The sequence below is a fragment of the Ursus americanus genome, chromosome 7 (genome assembly GCF_024610735.1).
Source record: "Ursus americanus isolate L20-20 chromosome 7, mUrsAme1.1.p, whole genome shotgun sequence".
In the NCBI taxonomy this organism is placed as follows: Eukaryota; Metazoa; Chordata; class Mammalia; order Carnivora; family Ursidae; genus Ursus; species Ursus americanus.
The window spans coordinates 22,381,787-22,404,069 of NC_142133.1; the positions used below are offsets into that span (position 1 = coordinate 22,381,787).

The 22,283-nt window shown below is 40.1% G+C and overlaps 1 protein-coding gene and 1 non-coding gene across 3 annotated transcripts in view; both read left to right on the forward strand.

Annotated features, from left to right (window-relative positions):
- SPTBN1 (spectrin beta, non-erythrocytic 1) overlaps positions 1–22,283 on the forward strand; it is a 190,345-nt gene that overhangs the window by 13,972 nt on the left and 154,090 nt on the right. The window lies entirely within an intron of this gene.
- Positions 12,891–13,016, forward strand: LOC148109646 (U6atac minor spliceosomal RNA). The gene has a single exon (XR_015725380.1). It is a non-coding gene; the product is annotated as a U6atac minor spliceosomal RNA (small nuclear RNA).

Consider the following 22,283-nt stretch of genomic DNA (forward strand, 5'->3'; position numbering starts at 1 on the left):
TCCTGCAGAATCTTTTTTTTCTTTGCTTATGCCTTTTTTGACTCTGTATTAAGTTTTTGCAATTTATCTGCAGTTACTTGATTCTTGTTTGTAATTGATTTACTTTCTAATTGTGTTCTCTCCATTAAAAAAAAAATGGGCTTGTTTTTTGAAGTCAGGATGATAAAAACAAAGCAGGAGTGAGGGTGTGCAGTCTCTAGGAGGGGTCCTGTACAGGTTTGAGCCGCTAGGGACATGATCAGCACCTGCAGCGGGTGAGGGGTGGCTAGGTGGAGGCGGAGGCTACCTGAGGGGAGAATGCAATCAACTTATTTATTAGCTTGGGTGCTGCGAAGATGAAATTTTTTAAAAAGCAATATTTAGATTACTGAATGGAAATAAAATAACAGAGAGGATTTAGATGTTAAATATAGTATGAAAACAGTGAGTGAACTTCCTCTAGGAGGGCTTAAATACAAACCAAATTTCTATTAAGAATTTCTTGAAAGGTGGTATTAACAGATATCTTAATTATTCTCTAATTTAAAGTCCATTATAAATTTGGACTTAGACTAATTGCAGTGATTTTATAGCTTTTTAGAGTACCCTGCAAAATGGCTTTGTTTCTTATATATTGCTGTCATTAGATTTATAAGTCCGGAATTTTGCCTTGTCACTTTCCATATCTTACACATATTTCAGAAGGAGATACTTATCTTCCTTAGATGCATTGATCTTTTCATTCGTAGATGGCAAATGAATTCTCCATATGGTATTGACGACAGTTTGGAAAATTTCTTTATTGAGCCCATGATTTCTATATTTTTTTATGTTTTTGCCTTTCCCTTCTTTTATACATTGCTTGTTTTTTAAACACACTTTTGGGCAGCCACATTGGTAAACCGAGTTCAGAAGATGTGAACTATAAACTGGAGCCACCAGTTTTTTTACTTAACACTCCATTGTCTGGTCTGCTTGTAAAACTCTATTTTGGATAGTTTTTACCTCAGATCATCCACTGAATTGGAGTATGTATTCCTTTAATCTTGCAAGAGACTTCAGTCATTCACTATAAGATAAGAAGGTAAAAAGTAAAATATTTGAATATCCTTTTCTTGGGTTATTGTATGAATTTAAAGATTATTCATCTTAATTTTACACCTGCATATTGGATGTCATCTCTCTGTGTTTGTATGCCTTGTATTGGCACAGGCTCATAAGACTGGGAACAAATATTTAGCATTTAAGATATTCCAGACATAAAAATTTATGGAATTTGCTTATAAATGTTAGGGGATGCACAGAAGAGACCCAGGGTTTTAGCTGGCTCTTTGTGCAGTGTGAAGGCAGATGGAAACATTACAGAAATCTGCTGCAGATGGCAGTGGGGTCGACAGGTGAGGACCACATGGAAGTTCATACCAGGGGTAGATGGAGTAATGAGTTGGTTTATGAAATGCTAGCCATCTTAGATGTTTCTACAGCTGTTGTCAGCTAGCTGAAAATAAATTCAACTTGTTGGAATGGTAAGAGTTTTGCAATCTGAATAGGCTTAGATAAAATAGTGGTGCCTGTAACGATGTCCATTATAATATTATAATAGAAAAAAATGGTAATAAACCAAATGCTCACCATCGGTAAGTTAGAGGAGGAAATATTATAGAGGCAGTACAATGTAGTGGTTAAAATTGCTGACCTAGGGACTGCCTGAGTTTGAATCCCAAGCCTACCTTAGACTCACTTTGTGACACTGGGCACATCATTAACCCTACTCTGTCTCACTTTCTTTACCTGTAAGATGGGGACAATGATAATACAGATGTTAGAGGGTTCTTATGAGGATTAATAAGTTGGTAAAAGTAATGTGACAGTCTAATATGTTCCAAATATATAACTGCTAGTTATTGTATTGATAGAAATATTATTCTTGAAAACATTCTAATAACATAGGGAGCTTTTTAATATAAAGGAATAAAAGCAGAACACAAGATTATTTAAATGGTATGATCTCCACTATGTGGAAAAAAACACACGCAAAAGAAGGAAGTACTCCAAATCTTAATTTTTTGTGAAGTGTGGTAGTATTGTGACTTTTGTTTTCCTTTAAGTGCTTTTCTGTATTTTCCAGTGTTCACCAATAATCATGTCTTATTTTTATAATTTGAAAAATAAGCTTTTTTTTTTGAAACGTCCACGTCACCCCTTGCAAACAATTACTATGTTGATTATAAGAACATCCTGTTTATTCTTTGAAAGCTCGGACCTACCATTTAGCCATTTAGTCTTCCTCCTTCTGATTGTACAGTATTTTCACATTCTTACAAAGTGTCTCAGAATAACAAAACTCCAGACCGTTTGTTTTTAAATTTCATGACTTAGATTTTTCTACTAACTCAGATTAATGGTGTATTAAAAAGAACATAGACACATGTCATTACATGAGTGCCATTTATTAGTGATACGATCTTACACAAATTATGTAATAGTGTTTTGGTTTTCTCATACGAAGGGGAGATAAGGCCAACAATTATCATCTACCAGCTATCACAGCGTCAGGACTAAATGTAGTAATATGTACTCATCATTTCTGGCACATTACAGTCACTCGGTAAGTGATGCTACTATCCTCACAGCCCATCCTCACTACCCACTCTTGCCAACAAACGAACTAAATTTGGTCACTTCAGATTAGTCCATACCATGGTGTTTAGTTTTAACGCACTGATCTTTAGTGCTTAATTTAAGATTGTGTAGACCAAAGTGGCTTTCCTGAAGATTCATTCTTATATGCTTATTTTACCATCTACCTCCCCATTCTTCACATATTTCTGTCTGTGTTTATTTTGCCACTCCAGTCAGTTTACATAGCTCTATTAAAGACCATTTCCTTCCATAATGTATCAGGCAGTTTAGGCTTGGTGCTACAGTAACAAGCATCTCCAAAAGCTCTTTGTGCAAAGCCACGGATGTGTATTTCTCATTCATGTTATATGTCCGATATAGGGTGGCAGGGGGCTCTGTGTCACATTTTTCTAGCTCAGGAATCCTGGCTGATGGGTCATACAGAAGCCATTGGCCGGAAGTAGTCACATGACCCTGCCCAACAGCAAGAGGAGCGGGCAAGTGTAATCTACCCATGTGACCAGAAAGAGAAGGGACTGGGTATGTGTGATCATTAGAAGTTTCTGACCGAACATAGGTAACAGTGTAGCTGCTGTGGTCTGGCTTTACATTTCCCATCACGTTCTTTGAAGCAATAGCGTTGCAGTATGTTAACATGTGTTATTTAAAAAGGGAATGCTAGGCTAAGTAAAATGTAATAGGTTTCTTTAGTGACGCCCTTCTCAGAGCTGAATTTCAGAAGCTAATAGGCATTCTAGCAGGGAGAGAAATAAATATATTGTTTCCCAGACTTACTTGAATTTGGAATTCTTTTTTTTTTTTTTCCCCTGAAGCCTCTCTTCGTGGAATATGCGTTGGGGTACACTAGTCTGTTCTCATACAGAGCAAAAATACTAGAGATTCATTTTAATTATTATACACATTAGGAAGAAGGTTTGTTTTTATTGTTACTAGAGTTGATTTTTTGAAGAGTTTGGTTTCTACTATTATGAATCAAATGAGTTTTTTCTTTTTTTTTAAGTTACTATTGGTTACATGCTTGTGTTGAATCCAGAGGATTTTTTTCTTCCTTTAGTTGCTTTTTGTTTTAAATTTACCATTGAAAAGAGAAAGGTAAACAAATCATGACCACACATCTTAGTTGTTAGAAAAGATTAAATTGGTTTGAACAGATGACGTAAACACATATAGTTTTATATTGGCTTCAACATTTTTTCTTGGTTCCCTCTGACTTTCCATAACAAATTTTCTAGAAGTTTTGACACTACTGAAATGAGGGCTCTGATAAGAAGCAGGAAGACAACTTTTGTCAGGAGGTATTACACATTTCTCTACCAGAAGGCTTTGGATTTAAACACGGTATTTGTTGCCAGGGATTTTGTGCCTGCATATGTAACAAATCTCAGTATGGAAGTTTTCACTTAAATGTGGCTGTAAACTTCATGTAATAAAACTTTAGGTAAGAATTAGCTCTTCCTGTTTCATAACTATGCATAAGTAAAACTTAATAATGACCAACTCCCCAAACCTTGAGTTTATGGCTTTTCTTTTTTCTTTTCTTTTTTCTTTTTAGTGATGAATTCAGTTTCTATTAGAAATTATGAAATCCAGGCTGAGAATTCAGTTTTCATTTTGTCTTTGTTTCTTCTTTTGTGAGTAAAAAGGTGCAGAGGGCAATTGTTGTTTCCTGATAGGAAAGACACTTATAAATCTGTCAGCTAACTCAGTAGCACCCCCCTATCGAGCCCCGTTCCCACTGCCATTATAGTCAGACCTGACCAGTTCCACCTGCCTTTTGAAGGTGACTTGCTAGGATTTGAGGCAGGAAAAACCTTTAGAGCCACAGTTCCCAGTCTTGTCCTTTTTGTTGACTTTAGTCTCATTGTAGAGAAAGCATTCATGGCCCATCATCACAAAAACAAACATTAAAAAACATTTTTCACGTGGCCTGGGGCTGACAGAAGCCAAACTTTTAATATACCAAGGAGTATTACAAACATGAGAGCCATCGCTGTTTACCACAGGGCTGCTCCCAAGCCTCCTCCCAGGACCCTTGCCTGTGACGGGCCTTTCAGGCGTTTGAGAACCAGCTGTTAGAAGGTTTTGTGGTGGAGTAATGTTTTCACATTGCAGGCTGCGGCTCATGGTCAGAAAGATTGTAGAGAATACATAGAATTAGAAGCTTCAGAGCTGGGCGGGACCCTGTGGATCTTAGTACATCCATGCCTTTGTGTAAAGAAGGAGACATGCTCAGAGAGGCCAGGTGAAGCCACACAGCCTGGTGGTAAGGGCTGAAATTACCACCTTTGCTTATTCGGGCCACTTGTGATGCGTTTTTAAAATTAGACACATGAAGTGAAGCTACAAGTTAATGCTCATGTTTGCTGTTCTGACACTGTCAAACTAGCATTAATGGTTATTGAGAAATATTTATTGGGAATACGACTGGGACGATGGAATATTCATTCTTTTTACTATTACCTGTCACACCCCAGGTTTCCTGCATTGTTTTGGTATAGATTAAAAATAAAAGAGAAGGCTGTTCGTTTCTGAGTTAGGGAAAAAAAAGGAAAGCCTGTTGTGTATGGAACTAAAAGGTGGCACATACAATATATCCACATTGTCTTTTTTTTTATTTTTTTTAATTTAAATTCAATTAATTAACATATTAGTTTCAGAGGTAGAGGTCAGTGATTCATCAGCCTTATATAACACCCAGTGCTTATTACATCACGCGGCCCCACCTTCATCTTAATAGAAATAGCAAACAAGTGTGCCCTGACTGCCCAGGGTAGGCTGGAGGAAGGGGAAGGTCATTCCAGAGTAGAAAAGGATCTGGTTAAATATTACTTTGATGAGCTGAATACGTTTAAAAGCGTTCAGGCCCAGGGATGTGGATAGAGGCTGACTGAGGAATTCTCTGTGCCTGCAGATGGTTTGTGCTATGATTTAAAAGGGGATAAAGGACAGTTCTGAAAAACATGACCCTCACCAGCCCCCCATCTCCTCTACCCACAATGATTTGTGCACATGCAGGAAACCTAGGTATGACAGGTAAAAGTAAAAAGAATGAATTCCATCGTCTCAATCGTCTTCTATGGAAGGTGAGCCTTGGGAGGGTATCTGGAGCCCTACTACCTGAGGGAACCCTGCCTTTGCTGGTTACTGGGTGTGGGTCTTTGGTAAGTGAGATATAATTGATCGTCCAAACTGGGTAGTTTATGAGAGTGAAAGGGTCAGGGGGTGGGCTTTTAACAATTGTACCTGGACAACAGGCATAAACTGGGACTGTCTGAGGCAAACCAAGTAATATGGTCATCCTTGTCTTATCACATTACTCCATCTCTGTGTCTCAGTTCCTTCACATTGTAAAATGGGTGTGATGATAGGATTCACTTCTTCGGGGATTCAGATTAAGTGTAATAGAACGTGTAAAGTGTTTGGAATGTGGCTTGGCACATAACAGTTCAATAGAGTCAGCTGTTAAAAACACGCTATTATTTAGGATATTTAATTCACATAATAACTGCTTATATATTCAGTTTACTTTCTGCTGTCTTCATATTATTTCTCCATAGCAAGTGTTGCTCTTAATTTTACTGATTGAATAATCACATTTCCTAATGACTTCTTCCATCTATGGCACCTACTCAGACTTAATTTTCTTGCTTTACTCTGATAAAGGCCCTGAAAGTAAAATTTACTGGTACTGTGTCAGCTACCCAGGTGTCTGCCACTTAGTTATGTGATTGGCATCTATAGTCCAGAGAAGGAAGGGCATTGGGGCACTTGTTTATCAGGTGGTAGCAAATTAGTATTCATACTAGAGACACAGTTTTTATACTTGGCTCCGAGATATAGGAATGGTTGGGTGGTTGAGTGGGGGGGATGCCAAAACGAGTTCTCTTCCTTGCCTCTTGCAAGTTGAATTTTCCCAGCACAGTGATATGTAGGGTTGCCAGATTTAGGAAAACCAAAGAAACCACAATGCCCAGTTAAAATTGAATTCCAGACAGAACATCTTTTTTAGTATAAGTGTGCCTCGTGATATTTGGGGCATACTAACACTAAAAATTCATTGTTTATCTGAAAGTCTTCTTCAATTTGGCGTTGTGTATTGATCTGGCAGTCTAGTTAACTATATAACTATTTAAAGAGACTTTTTACCCTATTCAGTCTAACCCACATTCAGATAGATATACAAAAGTATAGTCCAGTTCCTATTGTAAATTTTGTGTGAACTTTAAAAACATCCATGTGTTCTACTCTCCGTTGGAATGGACCGTTGGGAAGTTGTTATGTGGAGCTGCTGCTGGGTGTCCACCAAGCCAAGATGAAAAGGAATATAGTCTGGTTTGCCACAGCAGCAGGGATCACATTTGCTCTTTGAGAAGTTTTTGGCTGTGCGTATGGATGGACGTAAGCCAGCCTTTTCTCCTTGGAGGGAAGTTAGTTGGTTAAAGTGGGTTGTTGAAGCCTTGGTCAGCTCAAGGAGTTCTCGGTTTTGTGACTGAATTACATTAGTAATAATCTGGGAAAGTGGGAGGGGGGTTAGTTTTGGATCATTTATATTTCACTTCTCGGTATAGAGGGAACAACTTTTATTGTCATGAAGAGTGACCTTCAAATACTTTTCCCAGTAAATTCTCCTCTTCCTGTTTTTGACTTCCAGTGCTGCTGCCTAGAAAATGGTGGTGAATTTTTTGCATCCGCCTTGGAACTCTGTCAGCATTCAACCTGAAGGGCCCTGTATGCTTTTGGGAAATGCTGATTGGAAGATTAGAGGCTGCGGGAACCTGAGTGTCTATTTGCTTTTTTTTTTTTTTTTACACTTTGGGTATAATGCTTCTGTTAAGTCTCAGAGAAAAAGCTTCACCAGGTTAATGTTACCCTCGGTGAAATTAGTAATGGCGAGAGAAGGTTGGGATTGTGCCTACTGGAGAAGAGTGAGCCAGAGCACATGGGTTTTGGACCAATACTGGCTTTTTAATTGCTGCCATTTAAAAAGTTTAATGTACTCAGTGAAAAGGTACAAGTTTCAGGTTATCCTTTGAAGAAAAATGAATAGTGTCAGGAGCTTGCTGTCAGACGCAGATAGTATGTGGGTGGGTTAGCCAAGGGAAAATAATCCAATTAGAGCTGTTTGTTCAAAGTACCAGATTTGGAGGTGTATATTTTGCTGTTACCTGGTGGCTTTCCAGAAAATAAATTATTTGTATGCAAAGACTCAGGCTAGCCAGGCTTTGGATGCCGACAGTTATTTTGAAAAACTCTTTTTCTTCCTTGTTTTACTTTCCTTTTTGAGCTGTCTCCTTTTCTACTCACTGCTTTCTTTAGTGGCCCATGCCTTTTGGACATGGATCTGCTCTTGAAGGAATTCTTGTAAATGAGTCGTAATCTCATATGACTGATTTTCATGACGAGTGAATATTTGCCCGAATCGCTTAGGTGGCTTAGTGTTTGTGGGCGTCTTGTTGGATGAGGGCCGGCTGCGAATGGTAGAAATGTTCCCATTGTAGAACAGCGGTTCTCCATCTCGGCAACACATTGGCATCACCTGAGAAGCCTTTAAAAATGCAGATGTCTGGGTCCCACCCCCAGAAAATTTGCTTCATTTATCTGGGGGGGGTACAAAATAGGCAGTGGGACTTTGAAGACCTCCCCAGATGATTCCAACATACAGCCAAGTTTGCACACTCTCCTTTGGTCTGCTCTCAGAACCATGGCTCTGGCCTATGCTGGCCGGTAGGGTAGCCTTGAACTTCGTGCGGCTACTTATATTTACATTAATCAAAGGTAACTACAACTAAAAATTCAGTTCCTCAGTCACACTAGCCATATTGCAAGTGCTCGGTAGCCCAGGCACATGGCTAGTGTTTTGGACAATGAAGATATAGAATGTTTCCATCAGAAAGTTTCGATTTGGGCTCTCGATAGGATGTCCACCCCAGAGGGAAGCCATAGACATTGGAGAAGTCTGACACAGGAAAGACAGGCTTGGAATAGAGCTAATCCTACAGGACCTGCCAGTACTGAATTACCACATACGTTTTTAGCAGCCTTTTTCTCAATGGCCTTTGGCACCCGAAGGCCTGCAGCAGCTGGTGCGATGGATTACGTGTGGCATCTTGCTGAAAGGCCCTGTTCAAAGCGGGCTGGCCTGAAGGGGTGTGGCAAGGGTGGGGGGCAGGAAAATGTGAACTCCGAGGAGTCCAGGGCCAGGAAGGAGAGAATCAAGCTTTATTCCTGCAGAGCCGAGGAATGCCCTTAAAGGGACCAAAGCATGAGAATTTGGAGTAATACTAAGTGAGAAGGGAAAAATCCCTTCTGTTGAAGAAATATCTTCCCCAGTTGTTTGCCCTCTCGGCTCATCTCTCGTGTGTGTGGGAGAGAAGGGCGGTGCTAGCTCATATTTCCAGTGAAATTTCCATTGTGGGTTCCTGTGTCCTCAGGAGGGGGGGACCGGGGGGCAGATGGGGGTTGAGAGAATGGGATCAAACTCCATCATTTTTATTCAGACATAGCACATAAAATCCAAGTAGGGCAGGGTCAGGGAAAAGAGAAACTGGGAGAGGAAAAGTGATGTATGCTGAAGGATGTATATTTTCTAAGTGATGCCTTCCTCAGGCAAACCCTTTTTCTAGAATCTGTTGTCTTTCTGAAACCTCCTTCTTTTCATTTTATTTTTTATTTTTGGCAGCGTGTTGAATTCTGTTCTTCTTTCATTCCCAGAGTGCTGTTTCTTACTTCAGGATAAAGGGTGGCATGTCACATGTCCTGCATGGGCGCACAAGCTGGGTGTGAGTGCTGAGGGTGGTCTCTTGGGACCCTTTTCCTCAGATTTCAGTGTTCTGCATTATCTCATTCTAGTGGCTTCTTTGTGATTTATAGTTTCCTCCTTCCCTTCACCATTAAAAAAAAAAAAGTCCTATCTCTTGTTATATTTTTGGCTGCAGAATAACTCCAGATGGTACACTTTGTATAAGGAAAAAAATAACAGAATTTTTCACACTTCTCTGTGAATTATTTTCCTACTGTCAATTTTAACGAAGTTATTAATCTTATAGAGGGACTCATTTGTGAAGAGACTAATTATGAACACACACTTGTACACAATATTTCACTGGCAAAAACTAAGAGTATTATTGTTCTTACATCTTTGTCTCGTTTGTTACCATCTTACATCTTTAGCACCAGATGCTAAAATAACAACCCAATTTCCTAGAAATAGAAAATTAAGAAAATGAACTTTTAGTGATTGGGTTTGACGTTGAGAAATGAGTTCCAAAAATGGGATCAAATAAAGTGATGTAATTCAAAGTCTTTGAAAAATACATGGCAACATAGAGATGTAAGTTACTGATTTTTACAGTTGTAATTCTGACTTGAGAGTGGATCTGTTTCAAATGATGAAGAGCTTTTGCGAAGAACAGGCATACAGAAACCTCTAATTGGGCATGTTTTGCAAAATATTACTGAGTGTGGATTATTTATAGAAAATGTTCTTTCCTTTGAAATGATCTTTTCACTGTGGTTTTGAATTAGTTGGATTTTTCTGAATCGAGGAGAGGACCTGTGATCTATTCTTTGAGCCTAATATATATATATAATATTATATATATATATATATATTTTTTTTTTTTTTTTAAAGAGAGAGAGCTCAGGAGAGGGGCAGAAGGAGAGGGAGAGAGAATCTTAAGTAGGCTCCCTGCCCAGTGTGGATCCTGATGTGGGGCTCGATCTCATGACCATGAGATCATGACCAGAGCTGAAATCAAGAGTTGGATGCCTAACCGACTGAGCCCTCAGGCATCCCTGAGCCTAACATATTTTTAATTCTCACTGTGTTTCTCTAAGAATACAAGAAGCACCTCAGCATTCATCGTTCATGCTGATATCACAGAGCCACCCTGAGAATCTGTTTAATTTTTCCAGGTTGATGATGCAGAGAATAGAAAACAGCTTTCAGAGATTTTATAGACAGATCTTTTACTTCCAAAAATATTGCAAGGGTCTTCTCTGTTTGTGCTCTAATTCAGGTAGCTCCACAAAAAAGGGAACAATCTTGAAATCCCAGAAATGCTGACAAAAAATTTTTTTCACAAGGCAGTTTCTCCTGAAATTTCTGATTGTGAGTAAGTGCTTTAAAATAACTGGATTCTCTGACGACTCTACCACATCTGAATTTTCCCTCAGTAGTGGATGTATTTTATGGGACTAAACTGGACCATTGCCTCTGCAGCCTAGATAGGCGTGGAGCTTCAGTTAGAATGTTGAGTACTTCCCTTTGCTGGGCTCTGTGATGGCACCAGGGCCCAGAAATGAGACAGTTCTGCCCTCCTAGGCCAAGTGTCCAGAGGAGGAAGAGGGAACCAATGACAAGTCCTTGTCATTGGTATAACTGTGGACACAGAATTGGCATGTCTTATTCAGGTAGGTGACAGGAAGTGCTAGAGACAGCTTTCTGAAGAAAGATGATGCCTGAGATGACTGTGAAAGAATGAATGGTGTTAGCTGGAAAGATTAAGATGTGGAGGAGTCCCAGCCCAAGGGAATAAGCATGCACAAGGAGAAGGGTAGTGTGCTTGGGGGAAGTGTTCTGTTATGGCTGGAGTGGAGGGAGTGTGTTGAATGTGGCTGAGGCAAGGTGAAACTTGAAAGGAAGTTTTACCTCAGAGATGAAGGGGGGATGGCTTTGAAAGATTTTCAGCAAGTTTGTGTATTTTTCAAAGCTCACTTGAGCTCTAGTATGGAAGAGAATAAATTTCAGTAGGCAAAATGGCAGAGTAGGCAATAATTCAGTCAAGAAACACTGAGGGACATTACCTAAGTTAGGGTTATACTTCATAAGTTTGGTTGAGGGGCGGTCCAGAGAAATTATTAATAGTAAACCTGACTGACAGCAAAAACTGAATCCCCAGTGCTTCGTAGTCTGTCACTGTGAAGGTTTACCTTCTCTTCCAAATAGTCATACATTATGAAGAGTCTCTGAATCCATATTCAAAGGTTGAAGATTGCCCACATTATTAACAGGTCTTTGTAATTGTCAAATATTTTCTCTTCTGATTACTCCACAATTAAATGAAAAAAAAATTGTTACCTACTAGATATTAGGATTTGAACTGTTGTGGTGGTCAACATTCTGGATGAAGAACTGATTGGAAATTGTTGATCATATTATGTAAGAATAATTTTTCAGAGTAAATATGTACCTGAGGAGTCACATGGAAAGTAAAATTTTGAACATCATATTTTAAGTGTCTCATAGCCATGGACCATTTAAATTAATTTTCTTGAAACTTCTGTGGTTTGAGAAATCATTTTTAAGTAACTGACTTTTGAGTTCTCTCTTTTCTAAATCCAAATTTTCTTATTAGGCTTTGCTTATACGCCCTTAAAGAAACAGACATGCTACATTTCTAGTGATCGTAGTTAGTTCTTTAGATGTTTCCAGAGAAATAATGTGGTACTGTAAGAGTCTAAAAAAAAAATAACCCTATAAAATACTTGTTTTGAGGAATATGTAATAATTTAAAAAAAACCCTTCTGATTAGGAAAGTAATACATTTAAGAATTTTCCTGTAGGGGTGCCTGTAGGCATCTGCCTTTGGTTCAAGTTCTTGAGCCCTTTGGACTCCTTGCTCAGTGGGGAGTCTGCTTCTCCCTCTGCTCCTCCCCCCAGCTCAAGCTCTTGCTTGCACTCACTCTGTCTGTCTCAAGTGAATAAATAAAAAATCTTAAAAAAAAAAAAGAATTTTCCTGTAATCCTGAGGCTATCCCTTGTTAACATTTTGACATATGTAATTCTTCCTGGTCTTTTTAATTCGTACTTGCTCACACACATACACTTACATAATTACGCTACACTTTAGTTTTCATATAATTGTGCTGCCTTTGTTACATCATGAGTTGTATCCATTTGAAAATATTTTTTTTTTAAGATTTTATTTATTTATTTGACAGAGATAGAGACAGCCAGCGAGAGAGGGAACACAAGCTGGGGGAGTGGGAGAGGAAGAAGCAGGCTCATAGCTGAGGAGCCTGATGTGGGGCTCGATCCCGTAACACCGGGATCACGCCCTGAGCCAAAGGCAGACGCTTAACCGCTGTGCCACCCAGGCGCCCCTGAAAGTATTTTTTTGAACATTGTTTTCATGGCGGTAAGGTACCCGTACAGCACTCTATTACTGGGCATTTAGGTTGTCTTCAACAACTTTTTTGCCGCTGTGAAAAGCCCTGTGATGAGCATCATTGCATTTAAATTTTTTGTTTTTAAAGCTTTTATTTCAGTGTTGTATGAAAGGAGAGAAGGTTAGCACTCCCCTTGACAAGGATGGAAGAGGCCCTCGGGCCTGACAACACGCATACGGTTAAGGCATTGCCACCTACTTCGTGGCATCTAACCAACGTTTTTATGAAACATGAGAGACTATGGACTATGAGAAACAAACTGAGGGCTACAGAGGGGAGGGGGGTGGGGGAATGGGATAGACCGGTGATGGGTAGTAAGGAGGGCACATATTGCATGGTGCACTGGGTGTTATACACAACTAATGAATCATCGAGCCTTACATCGAAAACCGGGGATGTACTGTATGGTGACTAACATAATATAATAAAAAATCATTATTAAAAAAAAAAAAAAAAAAAAAAATAAAGCTTTTATTTCAGAGACAGAGAGAGTGTGTGAGGGTATGTGTGCATACATGTGAGAGAGGGTGAGGGAGAGGGACAAGCAGCCTCCAAGGAACGCAGCATGGAGCACAATCTCACAACCCTGAGATCATGACCTGAGTCAAAATCAAGAGTCAGACGCTCGACTGACCTAGCCACCCAGTTCCCCAGCATTACATTCCAATTTTTATCTGATTTCACCTTTCCGGTAGATTCCTAAGAGGGCAATTCCTGGATCTAAGGAGTTTTATTTAACACCTGTTCTAAGATTATGTGTTCCAGTGACCTCCTTGCAGGTGTCTGACTGCTGTGGCAGACGCCTTCAAGCTTAAACACGCTGGGAACACGTTTCTATGGGATTCGGTTTTTGTTACTTGAAAAGTTTGCTTCTGTAACATTTATGTAAATCGCAGTGGTCTTCATGCTGAGGACTCATGGGCATGTGTCTTAGGTCTCCAGCAAAGATACTCCCAGCCTGCAGTAGAAATGTAATTGACTGCTGGGTAGATTTCCTTTCTTTTCATGTGGAATGAGAATGAGATTTATTGGTTTGTATAAACCAGAGCAGAAAAGTTAATAGAAATAATAAAAGCTGTCAGACTCTGTTTAGCTCTATTATGCTTTTATACTTAGAGTCCTTTAAAACTGTGTTTAGGAAATTGTTGTGCAGTGTAATGCATCCACAGAATATTGAATACGGTGTTTACCAGAAAGCCCCATCTTTGAAGTTTAGATGGAACCAAAGAACAGTTTTCTTATAAATTCCTCTGTGTTCCAGATTACTCTTAATTTTATGTTGTGTAAACTGTATGCTTTTATCTGTTCTGAATTTAAAATCGGTTTAAGTTGGGGGAGAGGGTCCTAGGCTAAGAATATCTCCATATAGCATTGCTTCTTCTATTTTTAGCTCAAGTTGTATTTACTGCTGAATAGCCTTTTAAAGGAGAGGCCCTTAACTCTCACATCTAATTTTGGGTGCCAGTAGGGTGGCTATCAAAGGCACAGAAAGTTAATATAACTTCCCCAAAGTCACATGAGTGGGTTACTGTCTTTTCTTGGAGCACATACAAAGAAAGGGTCCTTCTTCAAGACTGATATAATCACAGTGTCATGCTCTTTCTCACAACACCACTGTAGAGAATTACAGAGAAAGAAGCAATTAAATGGTGCGTCCAAATCCTGAAAAGAATGAGCTCAATGTAGGGGAATTGGGCAGTGGATACAGTGCAAATTTTTATATAACTGTAATTGATATAGGCATGACTCATTTGAAGTTAAAAAACTTCAAATGTGAAGACTGAATTTTAAAAGTTACAGAGAATGATTATTCACATTATAAAGTGACTCATCCCTTATAAAAGGATTTATTATCTTTCTTTTAAACGGATATTCCCCTGGTGCATTTGGGTACTCGTCTGCTCATTGTCTTTTGTTTTTGTTGTTTTTTGTTTTCTGTTTCCTTTTTTAAAGATTTTATTTATTCATTTTACAGAGAGAGGGAGAGTATGAGGAGGAGGGGGAGAGGGATAAGGAGAGAGAATATCCAGCAGACTCCTTGCTGAGTGCGGGGCCCTACGGAGGGCTTGATCTCAGATCCTAGCCGAGACCAAGAGTTGGACGCTTAACTGACTGTGCCACCCAGACGCCCCTGTTTTTTTTTTCATTCAATTAAATTTGAATACTCCATGATGCCGTTTCTTAAAAACTATGTCAAAACTTATCAAATTGTGTCATTTATATATGTGCCATTCATTGTATTTATTATATGTCAACTATACCTCAGTAAGTCCCCTGTCCTCCTGTCTGCTGGCTCCGCCACTCTGTTGTATCCCCCCAACCCACTCAAAGTCGAGAATGTAGGCAAGAATGGGCCAGCAATGTAGTCGAGGGTGCAGGGTGCTGTGTCAGCTATGGGCATCGGGGTACAGTGAAGGCCCTTGCAGGAAGTGAGCTTGCGCTGAATGTGAGAAGAGGGGTATTGCAGCAGTGTGGGAACTGCCTGGAGTGAGAGGGTGTGTGGGTTTGTGGCGTGGCATGAGACAGGGAGAGCAGGGGCCTTGTGTGCTTATCATAGAGTTTGGAGAGTGTTGAAAGCCCTGGAGCATTGCTGATGGCTGGTCAGCAGGGGAAAGACAAAATCAGCTCAGAGCCCTGACCCATATCTGGGAAAATGAGGAGACAGGAATCTCAAGGTTTAGAACTCAAGGAACCCTTAGGAGGTGCTTCTCCCCAGGCTGTCCAAAGAATGTTTCTGCCGGAGAGAAACTTGTTATCCAAGAGGGAGCTGTCTTGCCAGGCTCTGCTCGGTCCAAGAAACTGCACACCACATTGGAATCCCACCTGTACAAATACTTAAAATTTCTCATTTCAAAAATTAAAGTGTTCTTTGTAGAAACTAAGGAAAATATAGTTTTCTTAAGAAAAAATTAGAAAATTTAAATTGCCTTTTGTACCGCCACCTGGTGCTAATTTTTCACCTTTTGGTATATACTATTCCAGATAAATGTGTGTTTTCAAACAAAAATAGAATCATAACATACATATTTTGTTACCTACTATTTCATCTGAGAATTGTCCTGTATTTTACATATATGTATAAAATATCATTGTTTTTATTTTATGCATGAGAGTCTACATATTGTATAGATATAATATATATATCATGATTTATTGAACCAAGCTCCTTTTGGAGATTTTTTTTTTGTTAAAACGTTTTTAAAATTCTGAGAACCTCAGGATTTTATTTAAAAAGGAAATCAAAGAATATACAGTATATTAAAATTTTATTCAAACATGTATTTTTTTTTAATGTTACAGAAAAATAGCCTTGGTCTACTGGATGTTATTACTAAACAAAGGGGAGGGAGATCCATTTTTAGAACTACACACGGGTACATACAGTGGTTCTTTGTTACCCAGTGATAATTATTTCATCTGTGGTGTTCACAAAAAGCAACCACTGATGTGAACTCCATTATTTCAAAGGAAGATTTCTTTCTTATCTAGAAATAAGTTAAAAAGTATAAATAAGTTAAAAGGCATAAATATCAGAAATCAGTTAAAAAGTATGAATAACAGGAATCGTTAATGTTTTTTGCGTGTTCTTTGTATCGTAAATATTTTATGCACATTAACTCAAGTCTCAAAGCAGTTCTTGGGGATAGAGGTTTAGTTACTCTTCCTGCTTTACAGATGAATGAACTGAAGCACAGAGAGGTTAGAAGCTTACCCAAGTAAGTGATCCGTTTAGATTATGAAAATATATTCCGTGTCATGTCACTAGTAAGCACAGACGTGCAAATTAAAATAACTGTGAGATACTACTTTAGAGACCTGTAGTGATCTTAACTGTAACACTTGATGCTGGTCATGGTCGAGGGGAAGCAGGCCCTCTCGTAGAGTCCTGGTGGGAAAGTGCCTTTCTGTAGGGCCATAGATTTCTCTTCTAGAAATTTATCCTAAGAAAACAGTAGGCAAGGTTACAATGATATTGCCCCATTGTTGAAAAAATATTGAGAATACTTGTCCACAAGTCGTGTCTTATAGTAGAGGACTTGGTTGAGTAGTGGATAGTGTATCCATGCTGTAGAAAACTGCTCTGCTATTGAAAATAATGCTTGGGCATATGTTTACGGAAATAGTTGTTGTGGGAAAGTAAATAGGGGTAAACGTGTGGTGTGGAACGTGAAGATCCGCTGTCTGTGCGTACTCAGCTCCTCATTTTGGGTACTCGGCTCTGCACCATGAACCAGCATACCGGCCTCCTCTGTGTGTTTTGCAGTGCCAGAGAAACTAGTCAGGTTTTGGCCCAAAGGATGCATGTCCATTCAGGGAACCTCTGAAGTTTTCTGTGAGGACCCTCCAGGGTTTTCTGAAAATAAGCATCATAAGAAATGCTTGGCTTAGAAGAGGGAGAGAAAGAATAATGAGTATCTTGTGTTACAGATCTCCTGTTGACTTCATTTAACAAATGCAGAATCAGAATTTTGCAACTGGGAAGTTCAGCCACACCAGAGCTATGAATTTGTTTTCTTGGGGCGCCTGGGTGGCTCAGTCGATTAAGGATCTGCCTTTGGCTCAGGTCATGATCCCAGGGTTCTGGGATCGAGTTCTGTACCGGTCTCCTTGGTCAGCAGGGAGCCTGCTTCTCGCTCTGCCTGCTCTGCCTGCTGCTCTCCCTGCTTGTGTGCTCTCTGTCTGACAAATAAATATGAATTTATTTTTATTTCATTAAAAAAAATGAATTCGTTTTCTTTCCCCAGTCTTCCTGTAAGCCCACTTGAGTACCTTCCTTCTTCCCTTGAGACTTGCCCCACCCTGTAAGTTTTCCTCCTTACCTCTTGAATGTCATTCCTGTTGGTGCTGGAACTTGACTTTTGTCCTACCAGAGTTTACCTGTCCAGGGTCTCATTTTGCCTCATGTCCCATTGGATTCAGGTGTTGTATTGAACAAGGACTTGGTGTGTTACCCTTCTTAGGTAATTGAACTTTAATGACGGTCTTTTTCTTAAAGGCGCACCTATTTCGGGAATTGCAGAAATCATAACCCCCCCCCCACCTAAACCCCCACCTTCATGGCAGCTCACCCTGAATCCTTCTCCAAGATGTAGAATTTAAAGGTTGCCTCAATACCAAAAACCTCATTTCTTGTGTTATAGAAAGAACCTTGTGTGGTGTGCTTTGTACATTTTGAAAAATATCTGCAAATATTTTGAGAACTGAATTTTGGGAATGGCTACCCTCTGGCTGAACTCTGCTTACAAAATCCATAAATACAGGGTTTCAGTCTTTCACAGCAGGACAGGTGCAAGCGTGCGCCAGTGAGCTTGTAGCCAGAGACCATTTCTGTGAACATCCTGCCAGGAGAAGAGCAGAGAATAACAAAGGGAAAATTTTTTTTTTGTTAACTTTCTTGTTGAGGACATCCATCAAGGATCATGCTGCTGTCAACTTGCTTTTATATATTTTTGCTTAAAGGGTGGATGTTAGAGTCCCTCTTGGAAAAACCCTTTGTGTTATGTTTTATTAGGTTAGGTTAGGTAGGCATGGAGATGGGACTTCAGGTCTGGAGCCAAACCCAAATCATGAGGCAGTGATAGAGTTTTGCCTAAGAGCAAAGACTAGTGCTTCCAATGGGCTTCCTGCAATGATCGAAATGTCTTAGGTATCTACGCTGTGCAGTACGGTAGCCACGAGCCACGTGTGTCTTCTTAGTGCATATGGCTAGTACACTTAGTGCATATGGCTAGTACACTGAGGAGCTGAATTTTAAATTTTATTTGATTCTAATGTATTTAAATGTAAATAGACACAAGTGGCTCGTTGCAACCATACTGGATAGCATAGTAGACTCAGGATCTGCATCACTTGGGTTCAGATCCCAACTCCATGAAGGTTACCTCTTTGACCTTTGACCTGTGCCACAATTTTCTCATCTGTAAAATACAAAAGATAATGGTCAAATAAAGGTTATTTGAGGATTAAATGAGTTGATGTGTGTAAAGGGCTTTAGGCCTGGCACATAGAGCTATGTAAGTGTTAAATAATGCAAATGTACATAACTCCATAAAGTTAAAAATTAAACCCGATCCATATTGTATTTTCTTTCAAGAAGCTCCCAAGCATCAATGATCAGTGCATTTTTCTTAAAACCCTTTAAATACTGTGGAGATCCAGAAAAGTCATTTATTCCATAAATACTATTGGGCACTTACTTTGTGCCACATGGTATGCTGACTGCCGGGGATAAAGGCGGGGCAGGGCAGGCAGAAGAGTCCTGTCCCTATCCCTCATCCCAATAAAATACACAACGGTCTGGCAGAGTTTTGTCATCTAACGGAGATGGAACTTTAGAAGAGGATGGGACTTTAGAATCAGGGTCAGTGTTCGGTGTAGACCTGGAAACTTGGAGCAGCTGTGCCTGGTCCCGGCCAGCTCGTTGTGCTTGCGGCTTTCGTCTTCTCACCGCTGACTCCTGCTTCTGACTGCACCTGTGGGGCCAGGTGTGTCGTGGGGTGCTCATTGCCTGCTTCACAGGCCTGGGTGTCAAGTTACCCTGTGTTCTCTGCTGTAAAGGATTGATCTTTCCATTCGCAGATAATTATCCTTCTATTCTGGGTCCGGTTTAAAAAATAGTGGCAATGTGATTTAGTAGTTTTTGTGTTTGTTTTAACTTTCACTCCTTAACTAAATAAAAGTTGGAAACCTATGTTGGTCCCTTCATTTTTTTTGTTTATTTGTTTAACTTTACAGGTTCATGAGATTGAAAAGTCTGTGCTGGACCATGTCACTACATTCGGTTTGTACAAATCTTTAAAAAAAAAAATAATGTCCCAACATTTATGAAGTACAAAAAGTGAGAGGCTTTTGAACCGTAATTGATTTAACAAGAAGTGGACATACTGAAGGAAGGTTGAGTGGTGGTTTGTCTGTTGAGTTGCTTCCCGTGCTTGCTAGAGTGGAGGGAGGGAAAGAGAATCCACCAGTCACTTTACATATGAAAAGTATTAAGGTGTCAGCCACTGACATAAGAAAAATTGTTTAAAGTTAAGTCTTTAAAGATTAACTTTAAACAATGTCCTAAAAACACAACATTTGTAATTATCTCATTAAACTAATAAAGGCTACAGGTAATGAAAGTAATATGGGAGGTATTTTCTGGCAGATAAACCTTCAGGAACGTTCACATCTGCACATGATTATGAAGCCCTGTTGTTCCTTCACCTTCTCCTTTCCTTAGCCCACATTTCTCACTATGAACTAATAGTACATAACAATAAAACCCTGGACGGCAGCCAACACCGAGTTTTGGCTAACTTTTAGAGTGTTTGTGAAAGTTGAAAAAGCAATGCAGCTGTTATACTGGGTACTTTCCAGTGGAGGATATGTTTTCCAGATGAAAGCGCAAATAGTAATTGAAATGTAATCAGTATTTTTGGCATCTTGGTATTATAATTCTTTTCACTTTTTGTTATGTTAATTGTTCATTTCTTAAGATTTGTACTTTCCTGTGGTCTGTAATAGGCTAAAAATGAGGGAATGAACGAATGTTTTAGGCAGTTGGTCCTTGTTTTAAAAGAAAACAATGACACTAGTCTCATTTGTTAGCTGAAGACTAAATAACCACGACATTTTCATTTAAGATATTTTATTGTGACATTCATGTTTCAGGCAGCAAGAGGGAAGAAAATCTAAATGCCAAATACAGTGTCTAAATTTCAGAGCTGACTGGAAACTTCTAGAACATTCTGGGAGCCTGCAGCACCAGTGTTCATCAGGTGTTCTCAGGGCCGGGCTGGCTGGAGATGCCCCTTCCTCTGACCGACTTGCCTCACACAGTGATGAGCTCACCTTTTTTGTCCCCATCCCTAACAAGGGAGGAGTGCAGATGATTTCACTGGTATTTGGAGTTTGGGAAGGCTCTTGTTTCTTTTAAGCTAGGAGGGTCTCTAGTTGATCAGTAAATCTCAGCCCTTAATTTTAAAGGTCCCGATGCCCACCCACACTTGAGCCTAATTAAGTCATAGAACCATCACAAGAGATCGCGATGTGCGGCTGGGGCTGGGAACCACTGTTCCAGTCCAGACTTCTCTCTTTACAGATGGGGAGACTGAAGCCCTGAGCCTCAAGGTGACTTGTCCAAGGCCCCTCTGGGACCGACCTGAACATGGGATAACTGGTTTCTGGAAGGGATGTCAGAGTCTGATTCTAGATCCCTGGTGAGCTCCTCAGCCTCCTGGCCCTGAGGAGAGCCAGGCCAGGCAGCAACAGAGAGTAGGACCCCAGTGAGGAGGTTGAAGCATTGATCACTCTGTCCCTTTCATCCAAGTAAAAATCGCCCTCTGTATGGAGCTACCACATTCCTCAGTGAGAGGCATGATAAACGGCCTCAGGTTCTCCTCTTTTTTTTTTTTTCTTCCTGAAACAAAAAGGTTTGTAATTAGTTAAAATGAGATGGCAGCATCCAGACCAGTTGCTGTTCATCACAGAAGGGTCTCTGGAATAGCCACTTTTGCATATCTTAGCAGCCTCTTTCTCCCATTTTCGGGAACAGTACGTATTATTTAGACAGTGTTTGGCATAACCATTTCTAATGCTACTTGTATCCCTTAAGGAGAGTTTAAAGCAATTAAGTGCTAACCTGGCTGGACAGCAAGGTGCAGGTCTGTGGTATCAGAAAGAGAGATCGGACCCCGTGGACTCTGAATTAGTCTGTTCCAGCCCTTACTGTGTTGAAGGCTTTGTGTAAAATGCCCTCTTTATGGGGCGCCTGGGTGGCTCAGTTAAGCATCTGCCTTTGGCTCAGGTCATGATCCCGGAGTCCTGGGCTTGAGCTCCCCATTGGGCTCCCTGCCCAGCAGGGAGCCTGCTTCTCCCTCTCCCTCTGCCTGGTGCTCTGCCTGCTTGTGCTCACGCTCTCTGTCAAATAAGTAAATAAGATCTTTTAAAAAAATTAAACGCCCTCTTTACTTGCCTACTTCCGCCGGCCACTTGGGCAGGTCAGTGCTGCCGCTGCGCAGTGGGGATGGTAACCCGGTACGCCCCTGACCCAGCACAGGGCACCAGCTGGGCAGCCTACCTGGAGATGAGGAGAGGAGAGCACAAAGGAGGGGCTGGGGAGTTGTGGGGCAAGGAAGCTGAGTTACGGAGCAACTTTGTGCGTAGAGACTTTTTTTGAGACAGATTTGATCACATTTTTGGTAAGTATTTACGGCTCCCTGAAAGTTTGTGCTGCAGGTGATCATTAGGGTATTTTGGAACATTGGATAGAAAAACACTTGATTTGGGGGGAAAACTGGATTAAAGGGCTGTGGTTCGTTTCCAGACCCGTTGTTGATTCTTGTTATATGACAGCATCCGTTTCCCAACGTAAAACTCAGAGAAATGAGGAAAATGAAGAAATAAAAATGGGTGTATTTTTCTTTTTCAGGATGTCAGAGAATTCATTCATCTCTTACCTAAAAGACACTTACTGGCCTCTGAAATACCCCTCTCCCCCTCCCATGAGA